Genomic DNA, 15,274 nt, shown 5'->3' with positions numbered 1-15,274 from the left:
ATTTGCATATGGCGGCCATCTTGAATCGAAATTTCAACGTTTTTTTGATAATTATTAAACTACAGGCTCCTGCGAACATTTTGACACCAAGCTCAAGAAAATTGGACAAAAATCCACGGAGGAGTACACAAAAGTAGGTTTTGCAAATTATGCAAAATAGCAAAAAATCTAAGTAGGCGGAGCTTAGTGGTTGTATGTACCTTTTTGATTCGGCAGGACCCAAGGAATCAGGGAAAAAAAAGATTTCGTCTCTACGCCACACGGGGTGGAAAATCTTTTAATGAAAGCGTTTTCCTTCGCTGTAGCGCCCCCTTGAGGCCAATTGGGCTGATATTTTGCGCCTGAGTAGCGAGATCGACTACTACCTATTGACCAAGTCTCAAGTGTCTAGGCCTTACGGTTTGGGCTGTGCGATTCGTTTTATGGCAGAAAAAGAAAAAGAATAATAATAAATATAGCCGCAAGCGGCAATTAACGGGGTTCTCGCTTAACAGGCCTGTTTGGAAGCAATAGGCCTACATCGCTGCCATGCTACCTTTAAAAGCATTTCTATAAGTAGAATCTGAAATTTGAACCCATTTGAGCAAAGTATGGAGTTAGAGATGTTCAAGTAAAACCTGTGATAAGCTGAAGAGGTTCATTTGCCATCATGAATCAAAATGTCAATTAATTCTATAATTACCTAGGGTCAGACTCATGTGAACGTTTTGGCACCAAGCTCAAGGGACTTGGTGAAAAATTCATAGACTTATTGACAAAAGTATGTTTTGCAAATTATGCAAATTAGCTCAAAATCTAAGTGGGCTGAGCTTTATGATCCAACAGCAAATTAGTTTGTCTTAAGCCAAGGAATAAGGGACAAAAAGATTTAATCTCTAGGCCTTACGGTGTAGGAGATATAGACCTCAATGCTTTTCCCTTTGCTATAGCGCCACCATCTGGCCAAAGAATGTCATTTTCCTTGGCTGAGTCATTTTACACCTGCTGGACCTTGCTGCCAAGGGAGGTGTTTCTGGGCCTTATGGTCTTTGCTCCACATTGCATTTTGCATAATGTCTCAGAGCCACTGTAGTTCAACAGCACAATGTATAGTCTTAGACTGCCATCTGCTGGTGAGAAATGACTACTTTCCCATATTTTTAGATCAGCCATGAAAGCACATACAGAAAGATTTAAGCATGTACTCCTATGTGGATATTTACCTAACATGGGCATGTACGGTATCAGCTGAATCCTAAGGATCTGAACTTTAACAAAAAAATGTTGCACTTTTATTACTATGTAGCTTACAGGCCACTCCCAATAACACAGATCTAGCATGTATTCCTCAAGTCAAATATAAGCTATATGTGTACACTAATATACACCTATAACTCAAAAATGCTTTCCCCAAAAATTTTAAAACGTCACATACTTGATCAGACTGAGGACCAGATGTCATAATTAAGTTGGGGTGCCACTGCAATCCTAGATGGCGCTATAACATAAAAAAGCCCATTTAATCAGTTTTTGTCCAATTGTAGCGCCCCCTTTTGGTAAATTTTGATCATATTGTACATACGTCTTCAGGACAAGACCATACATACTTCTGTCACGTTTGGTCTTGATTGGACTTAATTTGTTTGAGTTATAGCTAAAAGAATGTTTAAAGCTCCCCACACTTCAATTAATTGTTTTATTACAACAAAAGTTTGTCCAAATGTTGAACTTTTTTTGATAATTATTTACCTACAGACTCTGCAGATTCCAACAAGGTCAACTGTTTGGGAATATCGCAAAATTCCACGGACTAGTTCGAAAAGGTTCAATTTTGAACATTTGGAAACTGAGAAAAAGCAAAGCATTTTTTGACAACACTTGCAATTACAAAGTTGTTAGGCCCTCTGCAGAGTATAAAAAGAAGCAAACTGCGTGTCAATATGCTTAATTTTCACATAGATATATAATATTTTCTTGATATAGCGCCCCCTAGTGGCTATCGTTATGACAATTTTTCTGCTCTTAGGGAGGCCTCCCAGGGACATACCAGTCAAATCCCATGATGATTGGACCTTGTTAAGGTTGTCAAACAGCTGATGACAGCTGATTGGTCGATGACAATCACAATTTTGCTCGAATCGAGTTGTCCTTAATTTTCCCTCTACAGCCTTGCCCATAGAAGCAGCATGCCAAGCGGCGGTCCGATCCGCCTTACGGATGCTGAGATATAAACTTGAAGCATTTACAGCGCCCCCTATATGAATATTGGCTTCTCCTTTGACAAGCTACCTCAGAATCATGTCTGAAAGTAGAATATGAAATGTAAACACATTTGAGTAAACCATGAGTTTGTTATAGATTTTTAAGTAAAACATAAAATAAGCCGAAGAGGTTCATTTGCATATGGCGGCCATCTTGAATCGAAATTTCAACGTCTTTTTGATAATTATTAAACTACAGGCTCCTGCGAACATTTTGACACCAAGCTCAAGAAAATTGGACAAAAATCCACGGAGGAGTACACAAAAGTAGGTTTTGCAAATTATGCAAAATAGCAAAAAATCTAAGTAGGCGGAGCTTAGTGGTTGTATGTACCTTTTTGATTCGGCAGGACCCAAGGAATCAGGGAAAAAAATGATTTCGTCTCTACGCCACACGGGGTGGAAAATCTTTTAATGAAAGCGTTTTCCTTCGCTGTAGCGCCCCCTTGAGGCCAATTGGGCTGATATTTTGCGCCTGAGTAGCGAGACCGACTACTACCTATTGACCAAGTCTCAAGTGTCTAGGCCTTACGGTTTGGGCTGTGCGATTCGTTTTATGGCAGAAAAAGAAAAAGAATAATAATAATAACAAATTAAAATCAGAACAAACACAATAGGGTTTCAAGCACTTCGTGCTCGAACCCCTAATAATAACAAATTAAAATCAGAACAAACACAATAGGGTTTCAAGCACTTCGTGCTCGAACCCCTAATAATAAATATAGCCGCAAGCGGCAATTAACGGGGTTCTCGCTTAACAGGCCTGTTTGGAAGCAATAGGCCTACATCGCTGCCATGCTACCTTTAAAAGCATTTCTATAAGTAGAATCTTAAATTTGAACCCATTTGAGCAAAGTATGGAGTTAGAGATGTTCAAGTAAAACCTGTGATAAGCTGAAGAGGTTCATTTGCCATCATGAATCAAAATGTCAATTCATTCTATAATTACCTAGGGTCAGACTCATGTGAACGTTTTGGCACCAAGCTCAAGGGACTTGGTGAAAAATTCATAGACTTATTGACAAAAGTATGTTTTGCAAATTATGCAAATTAGCTCAAAATCTAAGTGGGCTGAGCTTTATGATCCAACAGCAAATTAGTTTGTCTTAAGCCAAGGAATAAGGGACAAAAAGATTTCATCTCTAGGCCTTACGGTGTAGGAGATATAGACCTCAATGCTTTTCCCTTTGCTATAGCGCCACCATCTGGCCAAAGAATGTCATTTTCCTTGGCTGAGTCATTTTACACCTGCTGGACCTTGCTGCCAAGGGAGGTGTTTCTGGGCCTTATGGTCTTTGCTCCACATTGCATTTTGCATAATGTCTCAGAGCCACTGTAGTTCAACAGCACAATGTATAGTCTTAGACTGCCATCTGCTGGTGAGAAATGACTACTTTCCCATATTTTTAGATCAGCCATGAAAGCACATACAGAAAGATTTAAGCATGTACTCCTATGTGGATATTTACCTAACATGGGCATGTACGGTATCAGCTGAATCCTAAGGATCTGAACTTTAACAAAAAATTGTTGCACTTTTATTACTATGTAGCTTACAGGCCACTCCCAATAACACAGATCTAGCATGTATTCCTCAAGTCAAATATAAGCTATATGTGTACACTAATATACACCTATAACTCAAAAATGCTTTCCCCAAAAATTTTAAAACGTCACATACTTGATCAGACTGAGGACCAGATGTCATAATTAAGTTGGGGTGCCACTGCGTTCCTAGATGGCGCTATAACATAAAAAAGCCCATTTAATCAGTTTTTGTCCAATTGTAGCGCCCCCTTTTGGTAAATTTTGATCATATTGTACATACGTCTTCAGGACAAGACCATACATACTTCTGTCACGTTTGGTCTTGATTGGACTTAATTTGTTTGAGTTATAGCTAAAAGAATGTTTAAAGCTCCCCACACTTCAATTAATTGTTTTATTACAACAAAAGTTTGTCCAAATGTTGAACTTTTTTTGATAATTATTTACCTACAGACTCTGCAGATTCCAACAAGGTCAACTGTTTGTGAATATCGCAAAATTCCACGGACTAGTTCGAAAAGCTTCAATTTTGAACATTTGGAAACTGAGAAAAAGCAAAGCATTTTTTGACAACACTTGCAATTACAAAGTTGTTAGGCCCTCTGCAGAGTATAAAAAGAAGCAAACTGCGTGTCAATATGCTTAATTTTCACAGAGATATATAATATTTTCTTGATATAGCGCCCCCTAGTGGCTATCGTTATGACAATTTTTCTGCTCTTAGGGAGGCCTCCCAGGGACATACCAGTCAAATCCCATGATGATTGGACCTTGTTAAGGTTGTCAAACAGCTGATGACAGCTGATTGGTCGATGACAATCACAATTTTGCTCGAATCGAGTTGTCCTTAATTTTCCCTCTACAGCCTTGCCCATAGAAGCAGCATGCCAAGCGGCGGTCCGATCCGCCTTACGGATGTTGAGATATAAACTTGAAGCATTTACAGCGCCCCCTATATGAATATTGGCTTCTCCTTTGACAAGCTACCTCAGAATCATGTCTGAAAGTAGAATATGAAATGTAAACACATTTGAGTAAACCATGAGTTTGTTATAGATTTTTAAGTAAAACATAAAATAAGCCGAAGAGGTTCATTTGCATATGGCGGCCATCTTGAATCGAAATTTCAACGTTTTTTTGATAATTATTAAACTACAGGCTCCTGCGAACATTTTGACACCAAGCTCAAGAAAATTGGACAAAAATCCACGGAGGAGTACACAAAAGTAGGTTTTGCAAATTATGCAAAATAGCAAAAAATCTAAGTAGGCGGAGCTTAGTGGTTGTATGTACCTTTTTGATTCGGCAGGACCCAAGGAATCAGGGAAAAAAAAGATTTCGTCTCTACGCCACACGGGGTGGAAAATCTTTTAATGAAAGCGTTTTCCTTCGCTGTAGCGCCCCCTTGAGGCCAATTGGGCTGATATTTTGCGCCTGAGTAGCGAGACCGACTACTACCTGTTGACCAAGTCTCAAGTGTCTAGGCCTTACGGTTTGGGCTGTGCGATTCGTTTTATGGCAGAAAAAGAAAAAGAATAATAAATATAGCCGCAAGCGGCAATTAACGGGGTTCTCGCTTAACAGGCCTGTTTGGAAGCAATAGGCCTACATCGCTGCCATGCTACCTTTAAAAGCATTTCTATAAGTAGAATCTGAAATTTGAACCCATTTGAGCAAAGTATGGAGTTAGAGATGTTCAAGTAAAACCTGTGATAAGCTGAAGAGGTTCATTTGCCATCATGAATCAAAATGTCAATTAATTCTATAATTACCTAGGGTCAGACTCATGTGAACGTTTTGGCACCAAGCTCAAGGGACTTGGTGAAAAATTCATAGACTTATTGACAAAAGTATGTTTTGCAAATTATGCAAATTAGCTCAAAATCTAAGTGGGCTGAGCTTTATGATCCAACAGCAAATTAGTTTGTCTTAAGCCAAGGAATAAGGGACAAAAAGATTTAATCTCTAGGCCTTACGGTGTAGGAGATATAGACCTCAATGCTTTTCCCTTTGCTATAGCGCCACCATCTGGCCAAAGAATGTCATTTTCCTTGGCTGAGTCATTTTACACCTGCTGGACCTTGCTGCCAAGGGAGGTGTTTCTGGGCCTTATGGTCTTTGCTCCACATTGCATTTTGCATAATGTCTCAGAGCCACTGTAGTTCAACAGCACAATGTATAGTCTTAGACTGCCATCTGCTGGTGAGAAATGACTACTTTCCCATATTTTTAGATCAGCCATGAAAGCACATACAGAAAGATTTAAGCATGTACTCCTATGTGGATATTTACCTAACATGGGCATGTACGGTATCAGCTGAATCCTAAGGATCTGAACTTTAACAAAAAATTGTTGCACTTTTATTACTATGTAGCTTACAGGCCACTCCCAATAACACAGATCTAGCATGTATTCCTCAAGTCAAATATAAGCTATATGTGTACACTAATATACACCTATAACTCAAAAATGCTTTCCCCAAAAATTTTAAAACGTCACATACTTGATCAGACTGAGGACCAGATGTCATAATTAAGTTGGGGTGCCACTGCGTTCCTAGATGGCGCTATAACATAAAAAAGCCCATTTAATCAGTTTTTGTCCAATTGTAGCGCCCCCTTTTGGTAAATTTTGATCATATTGTACATACGTCTTCAGGACAAGACCATACATACTTCTGTCACGTTTGGTCTTGATTGGACTTAATTTGTTTGAGTTATAGCTAAAAGAATGTTTAAAGCTCCCCACACTTCAATTAATTGTTTTATTACAACAAAAGTTTGTCCAAATGTTGAACTTTTTTTGATAATTATTTACCTACAGACTCTGCAGATTCCAACAAGGTCAAATGTTTGTGAATATCGCAAAATTCCACGGACTAGTTCGAAAAGCTTCAATTTTGAACATTTGGAAACTGAGAAAAAGCAAAGCATTTTTTGACAACACTTGCAATTACAAAGTTGTTAGGCCCTCTGCAGAGTATAAAAAGAAGCAAACTGCGTGTCAATATGCTTAATTTTCACATAGATATATAATATTTTCTTGATATAGCGCCCCCTAGTGGCTATCGTTATGACAATTTTTCTGCTCTTAGGGAGGCCTCCCAGGGACATACCAGTCAAATCCCATGATGATTGGACCTTGTTAAGGTTGTCAAACAGCTGATGACAGCTGATTGGTCGATGACAATCACAATTTTGCTCGAATCGAGTTGTCCTTAATTTTCCCTCTACAGCCTTGCCCATAGAAGCAGCATGCCAAGCGGCGGTCCGATCCGCCTTACGGATGCTGAGATATAAACTTGAAGCATTTACAGCGCCCCCTATATGAATATTGGCTTCTCCTTTGACAAGCTACCTCAGAATCATGTCTGAAAGTAGAATATGAAATGTAAACACATTTGAGTAAACCATGAGTTTGTTATAGATTTTTAAGTAAAACATAAAATAAGCCGAAGAGGTTCATTTGCATATGGCGGCCATCTTGAATCGAAATTTCAACGTCTTTTTGATAATTATTAAACTACAGGCTCCTGCGAACATTTTGACACCAAGCTCAAGAAAATTGGACAAAAATCCACGGAGGAGTACACAAAAGTAGGTTTTGCAAATGATGCAAAATAGCAAAAAATCTAAGTAGGCGGAGCTTAGTGGTTGTATGTACCTTTTTGATTCGGCAGGACCCAAGGAATCAGGGAAAAAAAAGATTTCGTCTCTACGCCACACGGGGTGGAAAATCTTTTAATGAAAGCGTTTTCCTTCGCTGTAGCGCCCCCTTGAGGCCAATTGGGCTGATATTTTGCGCCTGAGTAGCGAGACCGACTACTACCTATTGACCAAGTCTCAAGTGTCTAGGCCTTACGGTTTGGGCTGTGCGATTCGTTTTATGGCAGAAAAAGAAAAAGAATAATAATAATAACAAATTAAAATCAGAACAAACACAATAGGGTTTCAAGCACTTCGTGCTCGAACCCCTAATAATAACAAATTAAAATCAGAACAAACACAATAGGGTTTCAAGCACTTCGTGCTCGAACCCCTAATAATAAAAATCAGAACAAAAACAATAGGCTTCCTTTGCACGTTGTGCTCGGAGGCCTAAATATAGCCGCAAGCGGCGATTTACGGCTTCCTCGCTTTGTAGGCAATAAATTTGCTTACGTTTGCCACTTTGAGATCATACACAACATTGCATACTCTCTGCTGACTTAAGACATCCAAAATTTCTGATTTTGATCTGTCTGTGAGGCTCAAGCACTATTGCTAAGCATTATGAGATGGGTGGTGGATTATTCACAGTGCAACACTGCCATCTGGTGGTGGTGTGTTGTACTGGACCTTGTGGATCAAACCAAGCAGTGCTGTTGGAGCTTTACCCACATACATTTGAACATGAACTACAATCTGAATTATGACCTGATATGCACATATTTGGTATCAGCAGAATCACAAGAACCTGAACCTTAAGGATTATTAACAAAAATGTGGAATTCCATTACTGCATGGCATCCAGATGCTACTAAAAGAGTTCTGTGACTTGCCTTAAAAATATCATACATGAACAGCAGTAACTCAAAAATGCTTTTGTCAAATGTTATGAAACGTCACAAGCTTCTTTCATATGTGCGCCAAAACAAATCATTACATTTTGTTAAAAATAAGATAAGACAAGATAATCCTTGGATGATGGGCTCTCAGCCCTCTTCACTGCACAGTGTGTATCAGTCTGTCACTGCCTGAGAGACAGTTGGTAGCACCGACTTCAGTATACACCATGCATCACTACTTACAACATATGCCCAATAAGTATGTATGTATATGCTATACAGGTACACATACACAGCTTGTGTGTATGTATATATATATATATATATATATATATATATATATATATATATATATATATATATATATATATATATATATTCATATGTTATATCAATTTGGAAATGTTGGAAAAATATTTATTTTAATTATTATTTTCATTATTTACTACTGTTGTCTCTTAGTAAAGCTATTTGAATCTGAGAGAGAGAGAGAGAGAGAGAGAGAGAGAGAGAGAGAGAGAGAGAGAGAGAAAGCGAGAGAGAGATAAGAGGCAGAGAGCATGTCAGAAGGAATAGGATGGAAGGGGGAAGGGTGACTCTTCAATAATGCCTTTGAATACATTGCTGAGAATAACTCACATATGTTTGACTGCGAACTAGTCTGTGCTTAATGACATAATATGGACATATGTGGTATCAGCAGAATCACAAGAACCTGGAGTTTAATAATTATCAAAAAAAAGTTGAAATTTCTTTACTGCGTGGCATCCAGGCTCTGCTTAGCACTGGTGTGTAACTTGCATTCTAAACATGACACATAAACAGCTGTAAGTCAAAAATGCTTTTGCCAAATGTTATGAAAAAACACAAGCTTCTTTCATATGTGCTTCAGAACAGATCAATACGTTTTGTTGGTACTGCATCCTTAGGTGGCACTATAACAAATTAAAAACATATTTTTAAGCATTTTTTCCAATTGTAGCGCCCCCTGTACGTGCATTTTGATCATAATTGATACACTTCTTCAGAGTAATACCTTGCACATGTGTACCCATTTTGGTTTGATTTGGGTAAAGTTTGAATGAGTTATAGCTAAAAGAGTGCATCGAGCTCCGCCCACTCATGTTTGTTGACGTACTGCAGCAACAGCGTGTCCAAATCTAAACATTTTTTTAATAATTGTATACCTACAGGCAATACACTTTGCAATGAGACCAATTGTGTGTTGATAGGACCAAAACTCACGGACTAGTACGATAAATTCCATAATCACATACCTGACAATTGAAGAAAATCTATAATTTTTTTCTAAATAGTTGCAATTGCAATATTGTTAGACACTAGGTAGGGTGTCTTATGAAACTATTAACATGTCGATAGATTAAATTTTCACTGAGATATTTCATATTTCATGTTTAAAAAATAAATTGCGCCCCCTTGTGGCTATCAACACGAAAATTTTTCTGCAAATACAAAGTGTGTCCATGAACATACCATGCAAATGCCATGATGATTGGGCATTGTTAAGCCTGTCAAAAAAATTATGAAAAAAAACTGAACTTTGATTGGCTGTTGACATCGTTAAACGTGCCCATATTGAGTCGTCCTCAATTTCCCATATGTAGGCTTGCTGACAGAACCAGCATGCCAAATGTCAACTTAATTGGCCTTGTAGATCCTGAGATATTAGCCAAAAGACATTGTTAGCTATAACAGCGCCCCCTATAATATTTCATGCAACAGCAAATGCATGCTACCTCAGAATCATGTCTAGAAGCAACGTGTGAAAGATCATCAGATTTGAGTTAAGCATGAAGGAGTTACAGATGTTTGAGTAAAATTTGCAATTCACGGTACACATTCATTTGCATATGTCGGCCATCTTGTTTTGAAATGTCAGGATGTTTGTAATAATTATTGACCAGCTCACTCCTGTGAACGTTTTGACACCAAGGTCATGGGGATCAGACAAAAATCCAGGGACTAGTTCGCGAAAATAGATTTTGCAAATTATGCTAATTAGCAAAAAATCTAAGTGGGCGGAGCTTACCTTTTTGATTCATCGGGACCCAAGGATCATGAAGAAAAAAAAATTTCGTCTCTACTCCACACGGCGTGGAAAATCCTTTAATGAAAGCGTTTTCTGTCGCTGTAGCGCCCCCTTGAGGCCAATCAGGCTGATATTTTGCGCCTGAGTAGCGGGAGGGTTTACTATCTTTTGACCAAGTAACAAGTCTGTAGGCCTTACGGTTTGGGCTGTGCGATCCGTTTTAAGGCAGAATTTTTGTTCGGAATAATAATAATAATAATAATAATAATAATAAAAATCAGAACAAAAACAATAGGCTTCCTTTGCACGTTGTGCTCGGAAGCCTAATAATAAAAATCAGAACAAAAACAATAGGCTTCCTTTGCACGTTGTGCTCGGAAGCCTAATAATAAAAATCAGAACAAAAACAATAGGCTTCCTTTGCACGTTGTGCTCGGAAGCCTAAATATAGCCGCAAGCGGCGATTTACGGCTTCCTCGCTTTGTAGGCAATAAATGTGCTTACGTTTGCCACTTTGAGATCATACACAACATTGCATACTCTCTGCTGACTTAAGACATCCAAAATTTCTGATTTTGATCTGTCTGTGAGGCTCAAGCACTATTGCTAAGCATTATGAGATGGGTGGTGGATTATTCACAGTGCAACACTGCCATCTGGTGGTGGTGTGTTGTACTGGACCTTGTGGATCAAACCAAGCAGTGCTGTTGGAGCTTTACCCACATACATTTGAACATGAACTACAATCTGAATTATGACCTGATATGCACATATTTGGTATCAGCAGAATCACAAGAACCTGAACCTTAAGGATTATTAACAAAAATGTGGAATTCCATTACTGCATGGCATCCAGATGCTACTAAAAGAGTTCTGTGACTTGCCTTAAAAATATCATACATGAACAGCAGTAACTCAAAAATGCTTTTGTCAAATGTTATGAAACGTCACAAGCTTCTTTCATATGTGCGCCAAAACAAATCATTACATTTTGTTAAAAATAAGATAAGACAAGATAATCCTTGGATGATGGGCTCTCAGCCCTCTTCACTGCACAGTGTGTATCAGTCTGTCACTGCCTGAGAGACAGTTGGTAGCACCGACTTCAGTATACACCATGCATCACTACTTACAACATATGCCCAATAAGTATGTATGTATATGCTATACAGGTACACATACACAGCTTGTGTGTATGTGTATATATATATATATATATATATATATATATATATATATATATATATTCATATGTTATATCAATTTGGAAATGTTGGAAAAATATTTATTTTAATTATTATTTTCATTATTTACTACTGTTGTCTCTTAGTAAAGCTATTTGAATCTGAGAGAGAGAGAGAGAGAGAGAGAGAGAGAGAGAGAGAGAGAGAGAGAGAGAGAAAGCGAGAGAGAGATAAGAGGCAGAGAGCATGTCAGAAGGAATAGGATGGAAGGGGGAAGGGTGACTCTTCAATAATGCCTTTGAATACATTGCTGAGAATAACTCACATATGTTTGACTGCGAACTAGTCTGTGCTTAATGACATAATATGGACATATGTGGTATCAGCAGAATCACAAGAACCTGAAGTTTAATAATTATCAAAAAAAAGTTTACATTTCTTTACTGCGTGGCATCCAGGCTCTGCTTAGCACTGGTGTGTAACTTGCATTCTAAACATGACACATAAACAGCTGTAAGTCAAAAATGCTTTTGCCAAATGTTATGAAAAAACACAAGCTTCTTTCATATGTGCTTCAGAACAGATCAATACGTTTTGTTGGTACTGCATCCTTAGGTGGCACTATAACAAATTAAAAACATATTTTTAAGCATTTTTTCCAATTGTAGCGCCCCCTGTACGTGCATTTTGATCATAATTGATACACTTCTTCAGAGTAATACCTTGCACATGTGTACCCATTTTGGTTTGATTTGGGTAAAGTTTGAATGAGTTATAGCTAAAAGAGTGCATCGAGCTCCGCCCACTCATGTTTGTTGACGTACTGCAGCAACAGCATGTCCAAATCTAAACATTTTTTTAATAATTGTATACCTACAGGCAATACACTTTGCAATGAGACCAATTGTGTGTTGATAGGACCAAAACTCACGGACTAGTACGATAAATTCCATAATCACATACCTGACAATTGAAGAAAATCTATAATTTTTTTCTAAATAGTTGCAATTGCAATATTGTTAGACACTAGGTAGGGTGTCTTATGAAACTATTAACATGTCGATAGATTAAATTTTCACTGAGATATTTCATATTTCATGTTTAAAAAATAAATTGCGCCCCCTTGTGGCTATCAACACGAAAATTTTTCTGCAAATACAAAGTGTGTCCATGAACATACCATGCAAATGCCATGATGATTGGGCATTGTTAAGCCTGTCAAAAAAATTATGAAAAAAAACTGAACTTTGATTGGCTGTTGACATCGTTAAACGTGCCCATATTGAGTCGTCCTCAATTTCCCATATGTAGGCTTGCTGACAGAACCAGCATGCCAAATGTCAACTTAATTGGCCTTGTAGATCCTGAGATATTAGCCAAAAGACATTGTTAGCTATAACAGCGCCCCCTATAATATTTCATGCAACAGCAAATGCATGCTACCTCAGAATCATGTCTAGAAGCAACGTGTGAAAGATCATCAGATTTGAGTTAAGCATGAAGGAGTTACAGATGTTTGAGTAAAATTTGCAATTCACTGTACACATTCATTTGCATATGTCGGCCATCTTGTTTTGAAATGTCAGGATGTTTGTAATAATTATTGACCAGCTCACTCCTGTGAACGTTTTGACACCAAGGTCATGGGGATCAGACAAAAATCCAGGGACTAGTTCGCGAAAATAGATTTTGCAAATTATGCTAATTAGCAAAAAATCTAAGTGGGCGGAGCTTAGTGGTTCTATGTACCTTTTGATTCATCGGGGCCCAAGGATCATGAAGAAAAAAAAATTTCGTCTCTACTCCACACGGCGTGGAAAATCCTTTAATGAAAGCGTTTTCTGTCGCTGTAGCGCCCCCTTGAGGCCAATCAGGCTGATATTTTGCGCCTGAGTAGCGGGAGGGTTTACTATCTTTTGACCAAGTACCAAGTCTGTAGGCCTTACGGTTTGGGCTGTGCGATCCGTTTTAAGGCAGAATTTTTGTTCGGAATAATAATAATAATAAATATAGCCGCAAGCGGCGATTTACGGCTTCCTCGCTTTGTAGGCAATAAATTTGCTTATGTTTGCCACTTTGAGATCATACACAACATTGCATACTCTCTGCTGACTTAAGACATCCAAAATTTCTGATTTTGATCTGTCTGTGAGGCTCAAGCACTATTGCTAAGCATTATGAGATGGGTGGTGGATTATTCACAGTGCAACACTGCCATCTGGTGGTGGTGTGTTGTACTGGACCTTGTGGATCAAACCAAGCAGTGCTGTTGGAGCTTTACCCACATACATTTGAACATGAACTACAATCTGAATTATGACCTGATATGCACATATTTGGTATCAGCAGAATCACAAGAACCTGAACCTTAAGGATTATTAACAAAAATGTGGAATTCCATTACTGCATGGCATCCAGATGCTACTAAAAGAGTTCTGTGACTTGCCTTAAAAATATCATACATGAACAGCAGTAACTCAAAAATGCTTTTGTCAAATGTTATGAAACGTCACAAGCTTCTTTCATATGTGCGCCAAAACAAATCATTACATTTTGTTAAAAATAAGATAAGACAAGATAATCCTTGGATGATGGGCTCTCAGCCCTCTTCACTGCACAGTGTGTATCAGTCTGTCACTGCCTGAGAGACAGTTGGTAGCACCGACTTCAGTATACACCATGCATCACTACTTACAACATATGCCCAATAAGTATGTATGTATATGCTATACAGGTACACATACACAGCTTGTGTGTATGTGTATATATATATATATATATATATATATATATGTATATATGTATTCATATGTTATATCAATTTGGAAATGTTGGAAAAATATTTATTTTAATTATTATTTTCATTATTTACTACTGTTGTCTCTTAGTAAAGCTATTTGAATCTGAGAGAGAGAGAGAGAGAGAGAGAGAGAGAGAGAGAGAGAGAGAGAAAGAGAGAGAGAGATAAGAGGCAGAGAGCATGTCAGAAGGAATAGGATGGAAGGGGGAAGGGTGACTCTTCAATAATGCCTTTGAATACATTGCTGAGAATAACTCACATATGTTTGACTGCAAACTAGTCTGTGCTTAATGACTTAATATGGACATATGTGGTATCAGCAGAATCACAAGAACCTGAAGTTTAATAATTATCAAAAAAAAGTTTACATTTCTTTACTGCGTGGCATCCAGGCTCTGCTTAGCACTGGTGTGTAACTTGCATTCTAAACATGACACATAAACAGCTGTAAGTCAAAAATGCTTTTGCCAAATGTTATGAAAAAACACAAGCTTCTTTCATATGTGCTTCAGAACAGATCAATACGTTTTGTTGGTACTGCATCCTTAGGTGGCGCTATAACAAATTAAAAACATATTTTTAAGCATTTTTTCCAATTGTAGCGCCCCCTGTACGTGCATTTTGATCATAATTGATACACTTCTTCAGAGTAATACCTTGCACATGTGTACCCATTTTGGTTTGATTTGGGTAAAGTTTGAATGAGTTATAGCTAAAAGAGTGCATCGAGCTCCGCCCACTCATGTTTGTTGACGTACTGCAGCAACAGCGTGTCCAAATCTAAACATTTTTTTAATAATTGTATACCTACAGGCAATACACTTTGCAATGAGACCAATTGTGTGTTGATAGGACCAAAACTCACGGACTAGTACGATAAATTCCATAATCACATACCTGACAAT

This window comes from Hoplias malabaricus, chromosome Y (genome assembly GCF_029633855.1).
Source record: "Hoplias malabaricus isolate fHopMal1 chromosome Y, fHopMal1.hap1, whole genome shotgun sequence".
In the NCBI taxonomy this organism is placed as follows: Eukaryota; Metazoa; Chordata; class Actinopteri; order Characiformes; family Erythrinidae; genus Hoplias; species Hoplias malabaricus.
Note: the sequence above shows the minus strand (reverse complement) of the source record.